Source organism: Phyllobates terribilis, unplaced genomic scaffold, assembly GCF_046119375.1.
Source record: "Phyllobates terribilis strain yellow unplaced genomic scaffold, ASM4611937v1 Scaffold_46__1_contigs__length_10046794, whole genome shotgun sequence".
In the NCBI taxonomy this organism is placed as follows: Eukaryota; Metazoa; Chordata; class Amphibia; order Anura; family Dendrobatidae; genus Phyllobates; species Phyllobates terribilis.
The window spans coordinates 5,621,533-5,645,432 of NW_027362806.1; the positions used below are offsets into that span (position 1 = coordinate 5,621,533).

The following is a 23,900-nucleotide window of genomic DNA, read 5'->3' on the forward strand; positions in this document are numbered from 1 at the left end:
CAATAATATATACCCGACAGGAGCCCATACATTCTCCTGCCTCCAATAATATATACCCGACAGGAGCCCATACATTCTCCTGCCTCCAATAATATATACCCGACAGGAGCCCATACATTCTCCTGCCTCCAATAATATATACCCGACAGGAGCCCATACATTCTCCTGCCTCCATTAATATATACCCGACAGGAGACCATACATTCTCCTGCCTCCATTAATATATACCCGACAGGAGCCCATACATTCTCCTGCCTCCAATAATATATACCCGACAGGAGCCCATACATTCTCCTGCCTCCAATAATATATACCCGACAGGAGCCCATACATTCTCCTGCCTCCAATAATATATACCTGACAGGAGCCCATACACTCTGCTGCCACCAATAATATATACCTGACAGGAGCCCATACATTCTGCTGCCTCCAATAATATATACCTGACAGGAGCCCATACATTCTGCTGCCTCCAATAATATATACATGACAGGAGCCAATACATTCTGCTGCCTCCAATAATATATACCTGACAGGAGCCCATACATTCTCCTGCCTCCAATAATATATACCAGACAGGAGCCCATACATTCTCCTGCCTCCAATAATATATACCTGACAGGAGCCCATAGATTCTCCTGCCTCCAATAATATATACCCGACAGGAGCCCATAGATTCTCCTGCCTCCAATAATATATACCCGACAGGAGCCCATAGATTCTCCTGCCTTCAATAATATATACCCGACAGGAGCCCATACATTCTCCTGCCTCCAATAATATATACCTGACAGGAGCCCATAGATTCTCCTGCCTTCAATAATATATACCCGACAGGAGCCCATACATTCTCCTGCCTCCAATAATATATACCTGACAGGAGCCCATACATTCTGCTGCCTCCAATAATATATACCTGACAGGAGCCCATACATTCTGCTGCCTCCAATAATATATACCTGACAGGAGCCCATACATTCTCCTGCCTCCAATAATATATACCTGACAGGTGCCCATACATTCTCCTGCCTCCAATAATATATACCTGACAGGAGCCCATACATTCTGCTGCCTCCAATAATATATACCTGACAGGAGCCCATAGATTCTCCTGCCTCCAATAATATATACCTGACAGGAGCCCATAGATTCTCCTGCTTCCAATAATATATACCTGACAGGAGCCCATACATTCTCCTGCCTCCAATAATATATACCAGACAGGAGCCCATACATTCTGCTGCCTCCAATAATATATACCTGACAGGAGCCCATACATTCTCCTGCCTCCAATAATATATACCTGACAGGTGCCCATACATTCTCCTGCCTCCAATAATATATACCTGAAAGGAGCCCATACATTCTGCTGCCTCCAATAATATATACCTGACAGGAGCCCATAGATTCTCCTGCCTCCAATAATATATACCTGACAGGAGCCCATAGATTCTCCTGCTTCCAATAATATATACCTGACAGGAGCCCATACATTCTCCTGCCTCCAATAATATATACCTGACAGGAGCCCATACATTCTCCTGCCTCCAATAATATATACCTGACAGGAGCCCATACATTCTCCTGCCTCCAATAATATATACCTGACAGGAGCCCATACATTCTCCTGCCTCCAATAATATATACCTGACAGGAGCCCATACATTCTGCTGCCTCCAATAATATATACCTGACAGGAGCCCATACATTCTGCTGCCTCCAATAATATATACCAGACAGGAGCCCATACATTCTGCTGCCTCCAATAATATATACCCGACAGGAGCCCATAGATTCTGCGGCCTCCAATAATATATACCCGACAGGAGCCCATACATTCTCCTACCTCCAATAATATATACCCGACAGGAGCCCATACATTCTGCCGCCTCCAATAATATATACCTGACAGGAGCCCATACATTCTGCTGCCTCCAATAATATATACCTGACACGAGCCCATAGATTCTGCTGCCTCCAATAATATATACCTGACACGAGCCCATAGATTCTGCTGCCTCCAATAATATATACCTGACAGAAGCCCATACATTCTCCTGCCACCAATAATATATACCTGACAGGAGCCCATAGATTCTGCTGCCTCCAATAATATATACCTGACAGGAGCCCATAGATTCTGCTGCCTCCAATAATATATACCTGACAGGAGCCCATAGATTCTGCTGCCTCCAATAATATATACCTGACAGGAGCCCATAGATTCTGCTGCCTCCAATAATATATACCTGACAGGAGCCCATAGATTCTGCTGCCTCCAATAATATATACCTGACAGGAGCCCATAGATTCTGCTGCCTCCAATAATATATACCTGACAGGAGCCCATAGATTCTGCTGCCTCCAATAATATATACCCGACAGGAGCCCATAGATTCTGCTGCCTCCAATAATATATACCCGACAGGAGCCCATACATTCTGCTGCCTCCAATAATATATACCCGACAGGAGCCCATACATTCTGCTGCCTCCAATAATATATACCCGACAGGAGCCCATACATTCTCCTGCCACCAATAATATATACCCGACAGGAGCCCATACATTCTCCTGCCACCAATAATATATACCCGACAGGAGCCCATACATTCTCCTGCCTCCAATAATATATACCCGACAGGAGCCCATACATTCTCCTGCCTCCAATAATATATACCCGACAGGAGCCCATACATTCTCCTGCCTCCAATAATATATACCCGACAGGAGCCCATACATTCTCCTGCCTCCATTAATATATACCCGACAGGAGACCATACATTCTCCTGCCTCCATTAATATATACCCGACAGGAGCCCATACATTCTCCTGCCTCCAATAATATATACCCGACAGGAGCCCATACATTCTCCTGCCTCCAATAATATATACCCGACAGGAGCCCATACATTCTCCTGCCTCCAATAATATATACCTGACAGGAGCCCATACACTCTGCTGCCACCAATAATATATACCTGACAGGAGCCCATACATTCTGCTGCCTCCAATAATATATACCTGACAGGAGCCCATACATTCTGCTGCCTCCAATAATATATACATGACAGGAGCCAATACATTCTGCTGCCTCCAATAATATATACCTGACAGGAGCCCATACATTCTCCTGCCTCCAATAATATATACCAGACAGGAGCCCATACATTCTGCTGCCTCCAATAATATATACCTGACAGGAGCCCATACATTCTCCTGCCACCAATAATATATACCTGACAGGAGCCCATACATTCTCCTGCCTCCAATAATATATACCAGACAGGAGCCCATACATTCTGCTGCCTCCAATAATATATACCAGACAGGAGCCCATACATTCTGCTGCCTCCAATAATATATACCTGACAGGAGCCCATACATTCTCCTGCCACCAATAATATATACCTGACAGGAGCCCATACATTCTCCTGCCACCAATAATATATACCTGACAGGAGACCATACATTCTGCTGCCTCCAATAATATATACATGACAGGAGCCCATACACTCTGCTGCCACCAATAATATATACCTGACAGGAGCCCATACATTCTTCTGCCTCCAATAATATATACCAGAGAGGAGCCCATACATTCTGCTGCCTCCAATAATATATACCCGACAGGAGCCCATACATTCTCCTGCCTTCAATAATATATACCCGACAGGAGCCCATAGATTCTGCTGCCTCCAATAATATATACCCGACAGGAGCCCATAGATTCTCCTGCCTCCAATAATATATACCTGACAGGAGCCCATACATTCTCCTGCCACCAATAATATATACCTGACAGGAGCCCATACATTCTCCTGCCTCCAATAATATATACCAGACAGGAGCCCATACATTCTCCTGCCTCCAATAATATATACCAGACAGGAGCCCATACATTCTGCTGCCTCCAATAATATATACATGACAGGAGCCCATACACTCTGCTGCCACCAATAATATATACCTGACAGGAGCCCATACATTCTCCTGCCTCCAATAATATATACCAGACAGGAGCCCATACATTCTGCTGCCTCCAATAATATATACCTGACAGGAGCCCATACATTCTCCAGCCTCCAATAATATATACCTGACAGGTGCCCATACATTCTCCTGCCTCCAATAATATATACCTGAAAGGAGCCCATACATTCTGCTGCCTCCAATAATATATACCTGACAGGAGCCCATAGATTCTCCTGCCTCCAATAATATATACCTGACAGGAGCCCATAGATTCTCCTGCTTCCAATAATATATACCTGACAGGAGCCCATACATTCTCCTGCCTCCAATAATATATACCAGACAGGAGCCCATACATTCTGCTGCCTCCAATAATATATACCTGACAGGAGCCCATACATTCTCCTGCCTCCAATAATATATACCTGACAGGTGCCCATACATTCTCCTGCCTCCAATAATATATACCTGAAAGGAGCCCATACATTCTGCTGCCTCCAATAATATATACCTGACAGGAGCCCATAGATTCTCCTGCCTCCAATAATATATACCTGACAGGAGCCCATAGATTCTCCTGCTTCCAATAATATATACCTGACAGGAGCCCATACATTCTCCTGCCTCCAATAATATATACCTGACAGGAGCCCATACATTCTCCTGCCTCCAATAATATATACCTGACAGGAGCCCATACATTCTCCTGCCTCCAATAATATATACCTGACAGGAGCCCATAGATTCTCCTGCTTCCAATAATATATACCTGACAGGAGCCCATACATTCTCCTGCCTCCAATAATATATACCTGACAGGAGCTCATACATTCTGCTGCCTCCAATAATATATACCTGACAGGAGCCCATACATTCTGCTGCCTCCAATAATATATACCTGACAGGAGCCCATACATTCTGCTGCCTCCAATAATATATACCTGACAGGAGCCCATACATTCTGCTGCCTCCAATAATATATACCTGACAGAAGCCCATACATTCTGCTGCCTCCAATAAAATATATGACGCGCCCCTGGGCCTGTGTCGCGCTGCGTTGCGCACGCGGGAGCTTACCCGGAGCCGGATCTGTTTAGGGTTGTAGTCTCGTGGCAGTGACCCGGTCCGTGCCCAGGGAGTCAAACTGGACGGCAGTCTGTTAGCGGTAGAAAATGGTTGATGACTACGCCACCCGTTGAATGCAGCCAGGGGGCTGCTGCTGCAGGGCAGACCGCTGAGGCCGGTGGAAGGATGGTGCAGCGTGATAGTATAACCCCCAACGGGAGGGGTATGGCCTCAGGGCAGCCGACGTGGATGATGGGGGTAGCAGGAACCACTCAGAGACGGTATGGTAGCGTTCAGGGTCTTTACTGGTAACAACGATAGACCCTCCCGGAGTACTTGCTAGCGAACGGGGCCTGGTCAGTCCTTGAGCAGATGGGATCTCCCCTGGCCAGGCGTAGTTGTAGGCCTCCCAAGCTGACTGTACTCTTCTGGCTACCTTGCTAGAAGCTGATGTAAGTAGCCCACGTCCCTGAGTGTACCGTGTGGTGCTCACCCGTATGGCCGGTGACTCGGGGCCTTCTAAGGGCTTCCGCTCCACGATGGCGGTGCTGGTCCCACGCGTGTGACCGGGCCTTCGGGCTTCTGGGCCAGGGGACCTGAAATCCCCTGCCTGACGGATTCTGCTGCTGGGTAGAAGTTAGTCCCCACAGCCTCGGACTCCGGGTCCGGTAAAGAATCTTCTTAGGGCGAGCTCTTTAGCTGCCAGCCCCTGACTCCTTGTGACTCTGCTGCTTCCTATGCTGCTCTTGTCTCTACTCTTCCTGGACTCACTAACCCTGCCTCAGCCCCGGGTTTATACAGGGGAAGTTCTTCCCCTCCCAAGGCTGGGCAGGAGGTGTGGCATGCACAGGATCCCTGACCAAAGGACCTCCCACCTGCTCTCAGACGTAATATCTCTATCACTGTGACAACCAGACCCCTGGGGTGTCACACTCCCCCCTAGTGAAATTTAGTACTCCGGGACTAAACACTTTTTAGAAAAATATAACAAGGTATATCAAAGAACAATAAAATACAATAAGGAAACACAATAAGATGGTCACGGATGTCCGCAACCGGGTGCAGTCTTTGAAGAAAAGCAAAGGTGTCCATTTCACCAACACAGGGAGACGTAACCAGGTAGGGGTCTGTCCTACCCCGAGTCCTTAACAGTCTCTAGTCCATCCTGGGTTACGCTCCAACTATATACAAAGGATTCCCGGTAAATCCACCGAAGACTCCTAAAAACAACTAGAAACACAAAATTACACACAAGCAACAATAAACAGGTAAACATTGTAAAACAACTTAAACATTTAGATCCTCCAACGTGCGGGTAACTGGCCTCTAGTGGCCCTAGTGGACCTACGGAGCTGACTGTCTGGCCCTGAACTACAGGGTGTAGGAGCTGTCAAGGGTAAACTGGGCAGCTGTCTACCGGCTCTTTGTCTCACTAGGGGTACGGCAGGCTCACTATAAGCAGAGGGTGGATTCTCCTGTTCCGCTTGGGTGGAGTCTTCTGCCTCCTGGACCGGCTGCTCTTCCAGCTCTACCCGTTGCTCCGTAGGTTCTTGGGATGATGGTTGGAGGAAGGTGAGTACGGGTACCACAACTGCACCATTGACTTGAGTCCAAGACCGAGGGAAGTCCCCGAGCACAGTACTAACCATATCTTCCCTTTCTTCCACGGGTCGATGGTCTTCCTGTTCCTCCTCAGGGTTCCTCAGTTGTTCGGGGCACTTCTTCAGGTGGTCCCGGGATACAATGGCTGTGGTTTCCCCTCCGTCTTTACTGATGGTACAGACCTTCGGGTTCTCGTGGCTTGAGGGCAGTACGGTGTACGGGTCCTTCTCCCACTGGTCGTCCAACTTGTGGAGCCGTCTCTTCCTCTTCAAGACCTGCTCTCCGGGTACCAGGGGAACAGCGGGAGCATACTGGTTGTAAGTCTTCTCTTGTCTTTCCCTAGCCTGACAGAGACTTCGCTCCACGCTCTCCTGTACTTTCCGGTACTGCTGCTGCCTCTCTGTGTCCCAGTCCGTTTCTGGTGAAGTGTCCTCGGGCGTCAGGACTCCCATTTCCAGGTCAACAGGTAACTTACCAGGTCTTGCCCTCATTAGGTAAGCCGGGGTACAGTTGGTGGAACCTACCGGGATGTGGTTGTATAGGTCCACCAGATCGGGCAACTTCTCAGGCCACAGACTGCGTTCTTCCAGGGGCAACGTTTTTAGAAGATCCATTACCACCTGGTTCATTTTCTCACAAAGTCCATTAGTTTGCGGATGGTAGGGTGTCGTCCTTATCTTCCGGCAGCCATACAGATTGCAGAATTCCTGGAAGACCTCCGCTTCAAAGGCAGGTCCCTGGTCCGTCAGCACTTGGTCCGGGTACCCGTGTGGACGGCAAAAGTGCTGCTGGAAGGCTCTAGCTGCTGTTCGAGCCGTTAAGTCCTTGACGGGGACGACAACCAGAAACCGGGAGTAATGATCCACGATGGTTAACGCGTAGACGTAGCCACTTCTGCTGGGGGTCAGTTTTACATGATCCAAGGCTACCAGTTCCAACGGTTGCCGGGTGACGATGGACTGCAGGGGAGTCTTCTGGCTGGCCCGGTCCTTCCTTCTCAGATTGCACGGGCCACAGTCTCTGCACCACTTCTCGATGGTTCCCCTCATGCCTACCCAGTGGAACCGCTCGCGCAGCAGGAACTCCAGCTTTTTCCACCCGAAGTGTCCAGCTCCGTCGTGGTATGCCTCCATCACCATGGCTGCGTCTCTTCGTGGCACCACTACTTGCCAGAGTAGTTCATGCGTCCTGGAGTTAACCATTCTGCGGCACAACTTCCCCTTGTAAAGGAACAGTCGACTCTTCTCTGCCCATAGTTGTTTGGCTTCCTCTGGAGCGTCTGATTCCAGGCTAGCCTCCGGGCGAGTCAGCATCTCCTTCACCAGTCGGACGGCAGGGTCGCTGTCTTGCGTTTCCGCCCAGTTGTAGTGAGGTAAGGGGTTCAACGTAGCAGCCTGCTTACTCCTTACCCGGTGGGAATACTGGATAGTCCCATGACGGTGGAACGCAGGGAGTTCAACTTCTTCCAGTCCCTCCGGATCTTCTCCTCCGTCCGGCAGGTTGGGCATCCTGGACAGGGCGTCCGCGTTGGTATTGGAGCGCCCTGCCCGGTATTTAATTGTGAACTCGTAGTTGGACAGACGGGCCATCCACCTCTGCTCCAGGGCACCGAGTCTTGCCGTGTCCAGGTGTGTCAGCGGGTTGTTATCCGTGTATACGGTGAACCGGGAAGAAGCGAGGTAATGCCTAAAGCGCTCGGTGACTGCCCATACCACGGCCAGGAACTCTAGCTTAAATGAGCTGTAATTTTCGGGGTTCCTTTCGGTGGGTCGCAGTTTTCGGCTGGCATAGGAGATTACTCGTTCTCTCCCCTGCTGAATCTGGGACAGTACGGCTCCTAGCCCGATGTTACTGGCGTCGGTGTAGAGGATGAAGGGCTGGCTATAGTCCGGGTACGCCAAGATTTCATCCCCCGTGAGGGCCATCTTCAGCTGGCGGAAGGACTCTTCTTCTAGCTTTTCCCATTTGAAGGGCGGCTTCTGGTTCTTGGCCTTTCGGGACTGGCCTATCAGGAGGTCCTGCATAGGTGCTGCCTTTTTGGTGAAACCGGGAATAAACCTTCGGTAGTAGCCTACCAACCCTAGGAACTGCCGCACTTCTTTTACGCTGGAGGGGCTTGGCCATCCCTTAATTGCGGTGATCTTATCGGGGTCGGGAGCCACTCCGTCAGCGCTCACCACGTGTCCCAGGTATTGCACCTTTGGTTTCAGGAGGTGACACTTGGAGGGTTTCACCTTTAGGCCGTAACTCGCCAGAGCTTCGAACACCTCCGCCAGGTGTTTCAGGTGGTCCTCATAAGTTTTGGAGTATACAATGACATCGTCCAGGTACAACAGGACCGTCTCGAAGTTTCTGTGGCCCAGACAGCACTCCATTAATCGTTGGAAGGTTCCTGGGGCGTTGCAGAGTCCGAACGGCATGCAGGTGAACTCGCTAAGTCCCATCGGGGTGGTGAATGCGGTCTTCTCCCGGTCCGCCTCTGCTACAGGAACCTGCCAGTACCCGCTAGTGAGATCCAAGGTAGAGAAGAAGTTAGCAGATCTTAAAGCAGCCAATGACTCCTCTATCCTTGGTAAGGGGTACGCATCCTTGTGTGTGATACGGTTGATTTTCCGGTAATCTACACACATCCTCATGGTGTTGTCTTTCTTTTTGACTAAAACTAGTGGGGCTGCCCAGGGGCTACAGCTATCCCGGATTACCCCAGCCTCCTTCATGTCTCTAAGCATCCCCTTGGCGTGTTGGTAATGTGCAGGGGGTACGGGTCGATACCTCTCTTTTATGGGAGGATGATCTCCCGTGGGGATGCGGTGTTCTACCCCCTTGACTCGCCCGAAGTCTAACGGGTGTTTACTAAACACTCTCTCATACTCTTGAACCACCCGATAGACTCCTTGTTTCTGGTGTGAGGGAGTGGAGTCAGTACCCAGATGTAGTTGCTGACACCAGTCCTCCATGTCTTTCTTAGAGCCGTTACCTTCCTCCGGGTGAGATGGAGGCAAGGGTTCCACAGATTGTATAGAATTTTGATTAGTGGTATATAATTTGGCTAGCGTGGCATACCGGGGCAGGTACACTTCCCTCTCCCCGATATTTATTATGCGAACGGGCACCCTCCCATGGCGTACATTGACCACCCCCCGTGCTGTCAAAATGGTGGGCCTACTGTCTGAGTAAACTGGTTCTACCATTGCCTGGTAATCTCTACCTCTCAGACCAATAGCTGCCCGGCACCAAATCATCATTTCACTTTTTGGGGGCATGGCAATAGGAAAAGGGTCACACATTCTTACGCTACCAATCTCACCGCCGGAGAGTTCCACTTGTTGCCGTTGCATCAGTGCCCGGATCTCTTTCTGGAGCACCCGCTGCTCGCCGGAGCTGGCATTCTTGGCAACCTGCTGTAAAAGGAAAATCACCTCTGCAAGACAATTTTCAATTACATTAGTTCCTAGAGTTATTTTTGGGTGACTCTCATGTTTGTCAATATCTACAATGATCAGTCCCTGTGCGGCCAGTTCGACTCTACCAATTTTGATGGTCACCTCTTTAAATCCGATCTGTGGCACGGGCTGACCATTGCTGGCGATGATACTCAAGTCGTCGTCAGGGTAGCGGGTAATATCCGAGTCATTCCAGTACTGCTTGAAGAGCACGTACGGGATGGTGGTGACCTGTGACCCGGTGTCCAGTAGGGCACTCATGGGAATGCCATCCAGTACCACAGGCAAGACTGGACGTCCTCCCACATATCTGTCGCGCCAGTTCGATGGGCCTGGTGATCTTTTTCCTGGGGGTTGGCCCTCTACCCCAGGTTGTGCCCGTTTAAAGAACAGTACCTTTCCATATGTCCGGGTTGATTGCAGCGGCGGCAGATGGGTCGTCCGTCCTCGCTGTATCGGTCACTGGGTCTTCCTCTGGCCGGTGGGGTCCTCCTTGGTCGACGCCACGGGATGTCCTCCGGTCCAGATGCCAGCTGGATCTTCCCTGGAGTGGAAACCTGTAAAGACTGCACAGTTCGGGTTAGCGCAGCAACGCTTTTAGCTAGCTCTTGGACCTGATGGTGTAGGTCTGGAGCCGGGTCATTGTCCAAAGCCTGCGCATCAGCTCCCACAGGCCCTGCTGACAAGGGCGCCGCCTCCTGGTAGTAAGTGGTAGTGGGGCGTCTGTGGGTCACAACGCCACCTGGTGCCGGTTCTCGGAGCACCCGGATGGCTCTGTCCTTGAACTGTGCAAATTCTAGATGAGGGTCCTGTAAGGCCATTGCCCGCAACTGGGTGCGGTGGGCATTGCAATATAAACCCTCTATAAATTGTTCGGTCAACAGCCTGTCCTCGTTTCCCACTCCATTAGGGTCGGTCTGCTTAATGGCCCTCAGGGCCTCTTGTAGGTTGAGTGCATAGTCCCTTATACTCTCATGCGCTCGCTGCTTGCACCCGTAGAATCTAAGTTTAATCTCGGCTGAGGTGCGGGTATCAAAGGTGTCCTTCAGCCGGGTTAGTATCCCTGCGACAGTCTTCCTCCCAGGTGGCCAGGATTTTACTTCCCTTTTGGCTGCCCCAGTTAGTTGGGCCACCAGGATGCTCACTTTTTGCTCTTCTGTGAGGGGGTACACCTGGAAGAGGCTATCCAGCTTTTCTCTAAAGTCATGCAGGGTATGTGACTCCCCTGAGTACTGGGGTAGCCAAGCTGCTCCCGGGATATAGGGCATGGTGAAGGGCATAACTGCAACAGCGGTAGCGCTGGCGGGGGTTGAGGCAGTGGAGCTCTCCTCCGTATCCGACATCTTCCTCCCCCCTAGTGGACCGTGGCCTACCTTGCGATGATCCTGTTCCGTAGGCCGCGGCTCCGCAGTGGAACGTCAGGGTTGAGGACCTTCCGTCGCGCTCCTGTGACGTCGGCGTCTGCTGGGCTCCTTCCAGGACCTTACGCAACGTCCGGACGTGAGGCGGGGCTTCAGTTCTCGCGCGCTTTCGGAGTCCACGCCCCTCTTCTTCCCGCGCGGCGTCCTCAAGATGGCGTCCAATGGCGGGAAAACTCCACGGATGGCGGGAAGAAGGCTGAAGATGGCGCCGGATGGCGGGAAACTTCACCGATGGCGGGAAGAAGGCTGAAGATGGCGCCGGATGGCGGGAATCTTCACCGATGGCGGGAATCTTCACCACTGGTAAGTTTGAACAGTCTTTGCTTTTCAGGCACGCAGTACCCGGTGGTTGCGGGCACGTGATCCTGCCGACTACGCCAAAGTTGACGCGCCCCTGGGCCTGTGTCGCGCTGCGTTGCGCACGCGGGAGCTTACCCGGAGCCGGATCTGTTTAGGGTTGTAGTCTCGTGGCAGTGACCCGGTCCGTGCCCAGGGAGTCAAACTGGACGGCAGTCTGTTAGCGGTAGAAAATGGTTGATGACTACGCCACCCGTTGAATGCAGCCAGGGGGCTGCTGCTGCAGGGCAGACCGCTGAGGCCGGTGGAAGGATGGTGCAGCGTGATAGTATAACCCCCAACGGGAGGGGTATGGCCTCAGGGCAGCCGACGTGGATGATGGGGGTAGCAGGAACCACTCAGAGACGGTATGGTAGCGTTCAGGGTCTTTACTGGTAACAACGATAGACCCTCCCGGAGTACTTGCTAGCGAACGGGGCCTGGTCAGTCCTTGAGCAGATGGGATCTCCCCTGGCCAGGCGTAGTTGTAGGCCTCCCAAGCTGACTGTACTCTTCTGGCTACCTTGCTAGAAGCTGATGTAAGTAGCCCACGTCCCTGAGTGTACCGTGTGGTGCTCACCCGTATGGCCGGTGACTCGGGGCCTTCTAAGGGCTTCCGCTCCACGATGGCGGTGCTGGTCCCACGCGTGTGACCGGGCCTTCGGGCTTCTGGGCCAGGGGACCTGAAATCCCCTGCCTGACGGATTCTGCTGCTGGGTAGAAGTTAGTCCCCACAGCCTCGGACTCCGGGTCCGGTAAAGAATCTTCTTAGTCAGGGCGAGCTCTTTAGCTGCCAGCCCCTGACTCCTTGTGACTCTGCTGCTTCCTATGCTGCTCTTGTCTCTACTCTTCCTGGACTCACTAACCCTGCCTCAGCCCCGGGTTTATACAGGGGAAGTTCTTCCCCTCCCAAGGCTGGGCAGGAGGTGTGGCATGCACAGGATCCCTGACCAAAGGACCTCCCACCTGCTCTCAGACGTAATATCTCTATCACTGTGACAACCAGACCCCTGGGGTGTCACATATACCTGACAGGAGCCCATACATTCTGCTGCCTCCAATAATATATACCTGACAGGAGCCCATACATTCTGCTGCCTCCAATAATATATACCTGACAGGAGCCATTACATTCTGCTGCCTCCAATAATATATACCTGACAGGAGCCCATACATTCTGCTGCCTCCAATAATATATACCTGACAGGAGCCCATACATTCTGCTGCCTCCAATAATATATACATGACAGGAACCAATACATTCTGCTGCCTCCAATAATATATACCTGACAGGAGCCCATACATTCTCCTGCCTCCAATAATATATACCAGACAGGAGCCCATACATTCTGCTGCCTCCAATAATATATACCTGACAGGAGCCCATACATTCTCCTGCCTCCAATAATATATACCTGACAGGAGCCCATACATTCTCCTGCCTCCAATAATATATACCAGACAGGAGCCCATACATTCTGCTGCCTCCAATAATATATACCAGACAGGAGCCCATACATTCTGCTGCCTCCAATAATATATACCTGACAGGAGCCCATACATTCTCCTGCCACCAATAATATATACCTGACAGGAGCCCATACATTCTCCTGCCACCAATAATATATACCTGACAGGAGACCATACATTCTGCTGCCTCCAATAATATATACATGACAGGAGCCCATACACTCTGCTGCCACCAATAATATATACCTGACAGGAGCCCATACATTCTTCTGCCTCCAATAATATATACCAGAGAGGAGCCCATACATTCTGCTGCCTCCAATAATATATACCTGACAGGAGCCCATACATTCTCCTGCCTTCAATAATATATACCCGACAGGAGCCCATAGATTCTGCTGCCTCCAATAATATATACCCGACAGGAGCCCATAGATTCTCCTGCCTCCAATAATATATACCTGACAGGAGCCCATACATTCTCCTGCCACCAATAATATATACCTGACAGGAGCCCATACATTCTCCTGCCTCCAATAATATATACCAGACAGGAGCCCATACATTCTCCTGCCTCCAATAATATATACCAGACAGGAGCCCATACATTCTGCTGCCTCCAATAATATATACATGACAGGAGCCCATACACTCTGCTGCCACCAATAATATATACCTGACAGGAGCCCATACATTCTCCTGCCTCCAATAATATATACCAGACAGGAGCCCATACATTCTGCTGCCTCCAATAATATATACCTGACAGGAGCCCATACATTCTCCAGCCTCCAATAATATATACCTGACAGGTGCCCATACATTCTCCTGCCTCCAATAATATATACCTGAAAGGAGCCCATACATTCTGCTGCCTCCAATAATATATACCTGACAGGAGCCCATAGATTCTCCTGCCTCCAATAATATATACCTGACAGGAGCCCATAGATTCTCCTGCTTCCAATAATATATACCAGACAGGAGCCCATACATTCTGCTGCCTCCAATAATATATACCTGACAGGAGCCCATACATTCTCCTGCCTCCAATAATATATACCTGACAGGAGCCCATACATTCTCCTACCTCCAATAATATATACCCGACAGGAGCCCATACATTCTGCTGCCTCCAATAATATATACCTGACAGGAGCCCATACATTCTGCTGCCTCCAATAATATATACCTGACAGGAGCCCATAGATTCTGCTGCCTCCAATAATATATACCTGACAGGAGCCCATAGATTCTGCTGCCTCCAATAATATATACCTGACAGGAGCCCATAGATTCTGCTGCCTCCAATAATATATACCTGACAGGAGCCCATAGATTCTGCTGCCTCCAATAATATATACCTGACAGGAGCCCATACATTCTGCTGCCTCCATTAATATATACCTGACAGGAGCCCATACATTCTGCTGCCTCCAATAATATATACCAGACAGGAGCCCATACATTCTGCTGCCTCCAATAATATATACCCGACAGGAGCCCATACATTCTCCTGCCTCCAATAATATATACCCGACAGGAGACCATACATTCTCCTGCCTCCATTAATATATACCCGACAGGAGCCCATACATTCTCCTGCCTCCAATAATATATACCCGACAGGAGCCCATACATTCTCCTGCCTCCAATAATATATACCCGACAGGAGCCCATACATTCTCCTGCCTCCAATAATATATACCTGACAGGAGCCCATACACTCTGCTGCCACCAATAATATATACCTGACAGGAGCCCATACATTCTGCTGCCTCCAATAATATATACCTGACAGGAGCCCATACATTCTGCTGCCTCCAATAATATATACCTGACAGGAGCCAATACATTCTGCTGCCTCCAATAATATATACCTGACAGGAGCCCATACATTCTCCTGCCTCCAATAATATATACCAGACAGGAGCCCATACATTCTGCTGCCTCCAATAATATATACCTGACAGGAGCCCATACATTCTCCTGCCACCAATAATATATACCTGACAGGAGCCCATACATTCTCCTGCCTCCAATAATATATACCAGACAGGAGCCCATACATTCTGCTGCCTCCAATAATATATACCAGACAGGAGCCCATACATTCTGCTGCCTCCAATAATATATACCTGACAGGAGCCCATACATTCTCCTGCCACCAATAATATATACCTGACAGGAGCCCATACATTCTCCTGCCACCAATAATATATACCTGACAGGAGACCATACATTCTGCTGCCTCCAATAATATATACATGACAGGAGCCCATACACTCTGCTGCCACCAATAATATATACCTGACAGGAGCCCATACATTCTCCTGCCACCAATAATATATACCTGACAGGAGCCCATACATTCTTCTGCCTCCAATAATATATACCAGAGAGGAGCCCATACATTCTGCTGCCTCCAATAATATATACCTGACAGGAGCCCATACATTCTCCTGCCTCCAATAATATATACCAGACAGGAGCCCATACATTCTGCTGCCTCCAATAATATATACATGACAGGAGCCCATACACTCTGCTGCCACCAATAATATATACCTGACAGGAGCCCATACATTCTGCTGCCTCCAATAATATATACCAGACAGGAGCCCATACATTCTGCTGTCTCCAATAATATATACCTGACAGGAGCCCATACATTCTCCTGCCACCAATAATATATACCTGACAGGAGCCCATACATTCTCCTGCCTCCAATAATATATACCTGACAGGAGCCCATACATTCTGCTGCCTCCAATAATATATACCTGACAGGAGCCCATACATTCTCCTGCCTCCAATAATATATACCAGACAGGAGCCCATACATTCTGCTGCCTCCAATAATATATACCTGACAGGAGCCCATACATTCTCCTGCCACCAATAATATATACCTGAAAGGAGCCCATACATTCTCCTGCCTCCAATAATACATACCAGACAGGAGCCCATACATTCTGCTGCCTCCAATAATATATACCAGACAGGAGCCCATACGTTCTCCTGCCTCCAATAATATATACCAGACAGGAGCCCATACATTCTGCTGCCTCCAATAATATATACATGACAGGAGCCCATACACTCTGCTGCCACCAATAATATATAACTGACAGGAGCCCATACATTCTCCTGCCTCCAATAATATATACCAGACAGGAGCCCATACATTCTGCTGCCTCCAATAATATATACCTGACAGGAGCCCATACATTCTCCTGCCTCCAATAATATATACCTGACAGGTGCCCATACATTCTTCTGCCTCCAATAATATATACCTGAAAGGAGCCCATACATTCTGCTGCCTCCAATAATATGTACCTGACAGGAGCCCATAGATTCTCCTGCCTCCAATAATATATACCTGACAGGAGCCCATAGATTCTCCTGCTTCCAATAATATATACCTGACAGGAGCCCATACATTCTCCTGCCTCCAATAATATATACCTGACAGGAGCTCATACATTCTGCTGCCTCCAATAATATATACCTGACAGGAGCCCATACATTCTGCTGCCTCCAATAATATATACCTGACAGGAGCCCATACATTCTGCTGCCTCCAATAATATATACCTGACAGGAGCCCATAGATTCTGCTGCCTCCAATAATATATACCTGACAGAAGCCCATACATTCTGCTGCCTCCAATAATATATACCTGACAGGAGCCCATACATTCTGCTGCCTCCAATAATATATACCTGACAGGAGCCCATACATTCTGCTGCCTCCAATAATATATACCTGACAGGAGCCATTACATTCTGCTGCCTCCAATAATATATACCTGACAGGAGCCCATACATTCTGCTGCCTCCAATAATATATACCTGACAGGAGCCCATACATTCTGCTGCTTCCAATAATATATACCTGACAGGAGCCCATACATTCTGCTGCCTCCAATAATATATACCTGACAGGAGCCCATAAATTCTGCTGCCTCCAATAATATATACCTGACAGGAGCCCATACATTCTGCTGCCTCCAATAATATATACCTGACAGGAGCCCATATATTCTGCTGCCTCCAATAATATATACCTGACAGGAGCCCATACATTCTGCTGCCTCCAATAATATATACCTGACAGGAGCCCATACATTCTCCTGCCTCCAATAATATATACCTGACAGGAGCCCATAGATTCTCCTGCCTCCAATAATATATACCTGACAGGAGCCCATACATTCTGCTGCCTCCAATAATATATACCTGACAGGAGCCCATAGATTCTCCTGCCTCCAATAATATATACCTGACAGGAGCCCATAGGTATATATTATTGGAGGTAGCAGAATCTATGGGCTCCTGTCAGGTATATATTATTGGAGGCAGGAGAATCTATGGGCTCCTGTCAGGTATATATTATTGCAGGTAGCAGAATGTATGGGCTCCTGTCAGGTATATATTATTGGAGGCAGGAGAATGTAATGGCTCCTGTCAGGTATATATTATTGGAGGCAGCAGAATGTATGGGCTCCTGTCAGGTATATATTATTGGAGGCAGCAGAATGTAATGGCTCCTGTCAGGTATATATTATTGGAGGCAGCAGAATGTATCGGCTCCTGTCAGGTATATATTATTGGAGGCAGCAGAATGTATGGGCTCCTGTCAGGTATATATTATTGGAGGCAGGAGAATCTATGGGCTCCTGTCAGGTATATATTATTGCAGGTAGCAGAATGTATGGGCTCCTGTCAGGTATATATTATTAGAAGCAGCAGAATGTATGGGCTCCTGTCAGGTATATATTATTAGAAGCAGCAGAATGTATGGGCTCCTGTCAGGTATATATTATTGGAGGCAGCAGAATGTATGGGCTCCTGTCAGGTATATATTATTGGAGGCAGCAGAATGTATGGGCTCCTGTCAGGTATATATTATTGGAGGCAGCAGAATGTAATGGCTCCTGTCAGGTATATATTATTGGAGGCAGCAGAATGTATGGGCTCCTGTCAGGTATATATTATTGGAGGCAGGAGAATCTATGGGCTCCTGTCAGGTATATATTATTGCAGGTAGCAGAATGTATGGGCTCCTGTCAGGTATATATTATTAGAAGCAGCAGAATGTATGGGCTCCTGTCAGGTATATATTATTGGAGGCAGCAGAATGTATGGGCTCCTGTCAGGTATATATTATTGGAGGCAGCAGAATGTATGGGCTCCTGTCAGGTATATATTATTGGAGGCAGCAGAATGTATGGGCTCCTGTCAGGTATATATTATTGGAGGCAGCAGAATGTAATGGCTCCTGTCAGGTATATATTATTGGAGGCAGCAGAATGTATGGGCTCCTGTCAGGTATATATTATTGGAGGCAGCAGAATGTATGGGCTCCTGTCAGGTATATATTATTGGAGGCAGGAGAATCTATGGGCTCCTGTCAGGTATATATTATTGCAGGTAGCAGAATGTATGGGCTCCTGTCAGGTATATATTATTGGAGGCAGGAGAATCTATGGGCTCCTGTCAGGTATATATTATTGCAGGTAGCAGAATGTATGGGCTCCTGTCAGGTATATATTATTGGAGGCAGGAGAATGTATGGGCTCCTGTCATGTATATATTATTGCAGGTAGCAGAATGTATGGGCTCCTGTCAGGTATATATTATTAGAAGCAGCAGAATGTATGGGCTCCTGTCAGGTATATATTATTAGAAGCAGCAGAATGTATGGGCTCCTGTCAGGTATATATTATTGGAGGCAGCAGAATGTATGGGCTCCTGTCAGGTATATATTATTGGAGGTAGCAGAATCTGACAGGAGCCCATACATTCTGCTGCCTCCAATAATATATACCTGACAGGAGCCCATACATTCTGCTGCTTCTAATAATATATACCTGACAGGAGCCCATACATTCTGCTGCTTCTAATAATATATACCTGACAGGAGCCCATACATTCTGCTACCTGCAATAATATATACATGACAGGAGCCCATACATTCTCCTGCCTCCAATAATATATACCTGACAGGAGCCCATACATTCTGCTACCTGCAATAATATATACCTGACAGGAGCCCATAGATTCTCCTGCCTCCAATAATATATACCTGACAGGAGCCCATACATTCTGCTACCTGCAATAATATATACCTGACAGGAGCCCATAGATTCTCCTGCCTCCAATAATATATACCTGACAGGAGCCCATACATTCTGCTGCCTCCAATAATATATACCTGACAGGAGCCCATACATTCTGCTGCCTCCAATAATATATACCTGACAGGAGCCATTACATTCTGCTGCCTCCAATAATATATACCTGACAGGAGCCCATACATTCTGCTGCCTCCAATAATATATACCTGACAGGAGCCCATACATTCTGCTGCCTCCAATAATATATACCTGACAGGAGCCCATACATTCTGCTGCCTCCAATAATATATACCTGACAGGAGCCCATACATTCTGCTGCTTCTAATAATATATACCTGACAGGAGCCCATACATTCTGCTACCTGCAATAATATATACCTGACAGGAGCCCATAGATTCTCCTGCCTCCAATAATATATACCTGACAGGAGCCCATACATTCTGCTGCCTCCAATAATATATACCTGACAGGAGCCATTACATTCTGCTGCCTCCAATAATATATACCTGACAGGAGCCCATACATTCTGCTGCCTCCAATAATATATACCTGACAGGAGCCCATACATTCTGCTGCCTCCAATAATATATACCTGACAGGAGCCCATACATTCTGCTGCTTCTAATAATATATACCTGACAGGAGCCCATACATTCTGCTGCTTCTAATAATATATACCTGACAGGAGCCCATACATTCTGCTACCTGCAATAATATATACCTGACAGGAGCCCATAGATTCTCCTGCCTCCAATAATATATACCTGACAGGAGCCCATACATTCTGCTGCCTCCAATAATATATACCTGACAGGAGCCGATACATTCTGCTGCCTCCAATAATATATACCTGACAGGAGCCATTACATTCTGCTGCCTCCAATAATATATACCTGACAGGAGCCCATACATTCTGCTGCCTCCAAAAATATATACCTGACAGGAGCCATTACATTCTCCTGCCTCCAATAATATATACCTGACAGGAGCCCATACATTCTGCTACCTGCAATAATATATACCTGACAGGAGCCCATAGATTCTCCTGCCTCCAATAATATATACCTGACAGGAGCCCATACATTCTGCTACCTGCAATAATATATACCTGACAGGAGCCCATAGATTCTCCTGCCTCCAATAATATATACCTGACAGGAGCCCATACATTCTGCTGCCTCCAATAATATATACCTGACAGGAGCCCATACATTCTGCAGCCTCCAATAATATATACCTGACAGGAGCCCATACATTCTGCTGCCTCCAATAATATATACATGACAGGAGCCCATAGATTCTGCTGCCTCCAATAATATATACCTGACAGGAGCCCATACATTCTGCTGCCTCCAATAATATATACCTGACAGGAGCCCATACATTCTGCTGCCTCCAATAATATATACCTGACAGGAGCCCATAGATTCTGCTGCCTCCAATAATATATACCTGACAGAAGCCCATACATTCTGCTGCCTCCAATAATATATACCTGACAGGAGCCCATACATTCTGCTGCCTCCAATAATATATACCTGACAGGAGCCCATACATTCTGCTGCCTCCAATAATATATACCTGACAGGAGCCATTACATTCTGCTGCCTCCAATAATATATACCTGACAGGAGCCCATACATTCTGCTGCCTCCAATAATATATACCTGACAGGAGCCCATACATTCTGCTGCCTCCAATAATATATACCTGACAGGAGCCCATACATTCTGCTGCCTCCAATAATATATACCTGACAGGAGCCCATACATTCTGCTGCCTCCAATAATATATACCTGACAGGAGCCCATACATTCTGCTGCCTCCAATAATATATACCTGACAGGAGCCCATATATTCTGCTGCCTCCAATAATATATACCTGACAGGAGCCCATACATTCTGCTGCCTCCAATAATATATACCTGACAGGAGCCCATACATTCTCCTGCCTCCAATAATATATACCTGACAGGAGCCCATACATTCTCCTGCCTCCAATAATATATACCTGACAGGAGCCCATACATTCTGCTGCCTCCAATAATATATACCTGACAGGAGCCCATAGATTCTCCTGCCTCCAATAATATATACCTGACAGGAGCCCATAGATTCTCCTGCCTCCAATAATATATACCTGACAGGAGCCCATAGATTCTCCTGCCTCCAATAATATATACCTGACAGGAGCCCATACATTCTCCTGCCTCCAATAATATATACCTGACAGGAGCCCATACATTCTCCTGCCTCCAATAATATATACCTGACAGGAGCCCATACATTCTGCTGCCTCCAATAATATATACCTGACAGGAGCCCATACATTCTGCTGCCTCCAATAATATATACCTGACAGGAGCCCATAGATTCTCCTGCCTCCAATAATATATACCTGACAGGAGCCCATACATTCTCCTGCCTCCAATAATATATACCTGACAGGAGCCCATACATTCTGCTGCCTCCAATAATATATACCTGACAGGAGCCCATACATTCTGCTGCCTCCAATAATATATACCTGACAGGAGCCCATACATTCTGCTGCCTCCAATAATATATACCTGACAGGAGCCCATAGATTCTCCTGCCTCCAATAATATATACCTGACAGGAGCCCATACATTCTGCTACCTGCAATAATATATACATGACAGGAGCCCATACATTCTCCTGCCTCCAATAATATATACCTGACAGGAGCCCATACATTCTGCTACCTGCAATAATATATACCTGACAGGAGCCCATAGATTCTCCTGCCTCCAATAATATATACCTGACAGGAGCCCATACATTCTGCTACCTGCAATAATATATACCTGACAGGAGCCCATAGATTCTCCTGCCTCCAATAATATATACCTGACAGGAGCCCATACATTCTGCTGCCTCCAATAATATATACCTGACAGGAGCCCATACATTCTGCTGCCTCCAATAATATATACCCGACAGGAGCCCATAGATTCTGCTGCCTCCAATAATATATACCTGACAGGAGCCCATAGATTCTCCTGCCTCCAATAATATATACCTGACAGGAGCCCATACATTCTGCTACCTGCAATAATATATACATGACAGGAGCCCATACATTCTCCTGCCTCCAATAATATATACCTGACAGGAGCCCATACATTCTGCTACCTGCAATAATATATACCTGACAGGAGCCCATAGATTCTCCTGCCTCCAATAATATATACCTGACAGGAGCCCATACATTCTGCTGCCTCCAATAATATATACCTGACAGGAGCCCATACATTCTGCAGCCTCCAATAATATATACCTGACAGGAGCCCATACATTCTGCTGCCTCCAATAATATATACATGACAGGAGCCCATAGATTCTGCTGCCTCCAATAATATATACCTGACAGGAGCCCATACATTCTAGGCTCAACCCTGAGCCCGCAGAATGCCCCCAGAGCCACCACAAGCCCGCAGCACTGACCTCCTCCTGCAGCTTCACCAGCAGCTTGTCTCGCAGACCATCTGCAGCAAGAGGCTATGGCGTCGGCTGCTAAACTAGAACACGCCGGTAATGCACAGTCAGGACACGCCCCCCGGAAATGATGTCATACCTGAAAGGAGCCCATACATTCTAGCGTTTACCATATATGTGGTGGCGGCTCTGCAGGTGGAGGTATGTGGAGACCCCATTACTGGGCGCAGGGGGCATTAACCCCTTCAGCACGGAGGCTCTTTTGGGGTCTTCTGTTGCCCCTTTATAAGAATCATAAGGTTTCTGTTCTGTTTCCTGTAATAGATACATACGACCCAACTATGGAGACAGGAAGGGAGGAAACGTATTGTTCTCAGAGTACAGGACCCCCACAGTGTAATGTCCCCATTATGCCCCTTATACAGTATGTATGATGCCCACCACAGTGTAATGCCCCCATTATGCCCCTTATACAGTATGTATGATGCCCACCACAGTGTAATGCCCCCATTATGCCCGTTATACAGTATGTATGATGCCCCCCACAGTGTAATGCCCCCATTATGCCCCTTATGCAGGATGTATGATGCCCCCACACAGTGTAATGCCCCCATTATGCCCCTTATACAGTATGTATGATGCCCCCACACAGTGTAATGCCCCCATTATGCCCCTTATACAATATGTATGATGCCCCCACACAGTGTAATGCCCCCATTATGCCCCTTATACAGTATTTATGATGCCCCCACACAGTGTAATGCCCCCATTATGCCCCTTATACAGTATGTATGATGCCCCCACACAGTGTAATGCCCCCATTATGCCCCTTATGCAGGATGTATGATGCCCCCCACAGTGTAATGCCCCCATTATGCCCCTTATGCAGGATGTATGATGCCCCCCACAGTGTAATGCCCCCATTATGCCCCTTATGCTGTATGTATGATGCACCCACACAGTGTAATGCCCCCATTATGCCC

The 23,900-nt window shown here is 48.0% G+C and overlaps 1 pseudogene; it reads left to right on the forward strand.

Moving 5' to 3' along the window:
* The first annotated feature begins 23,022 nt into the window (after window positions 1–23,022).
* Window positions 23,023–23,900, forward strand: part of LOC141191506 (uncharacterized) — a 73,015-nt pseudogene continuing 72,137 nt past the window's right edge.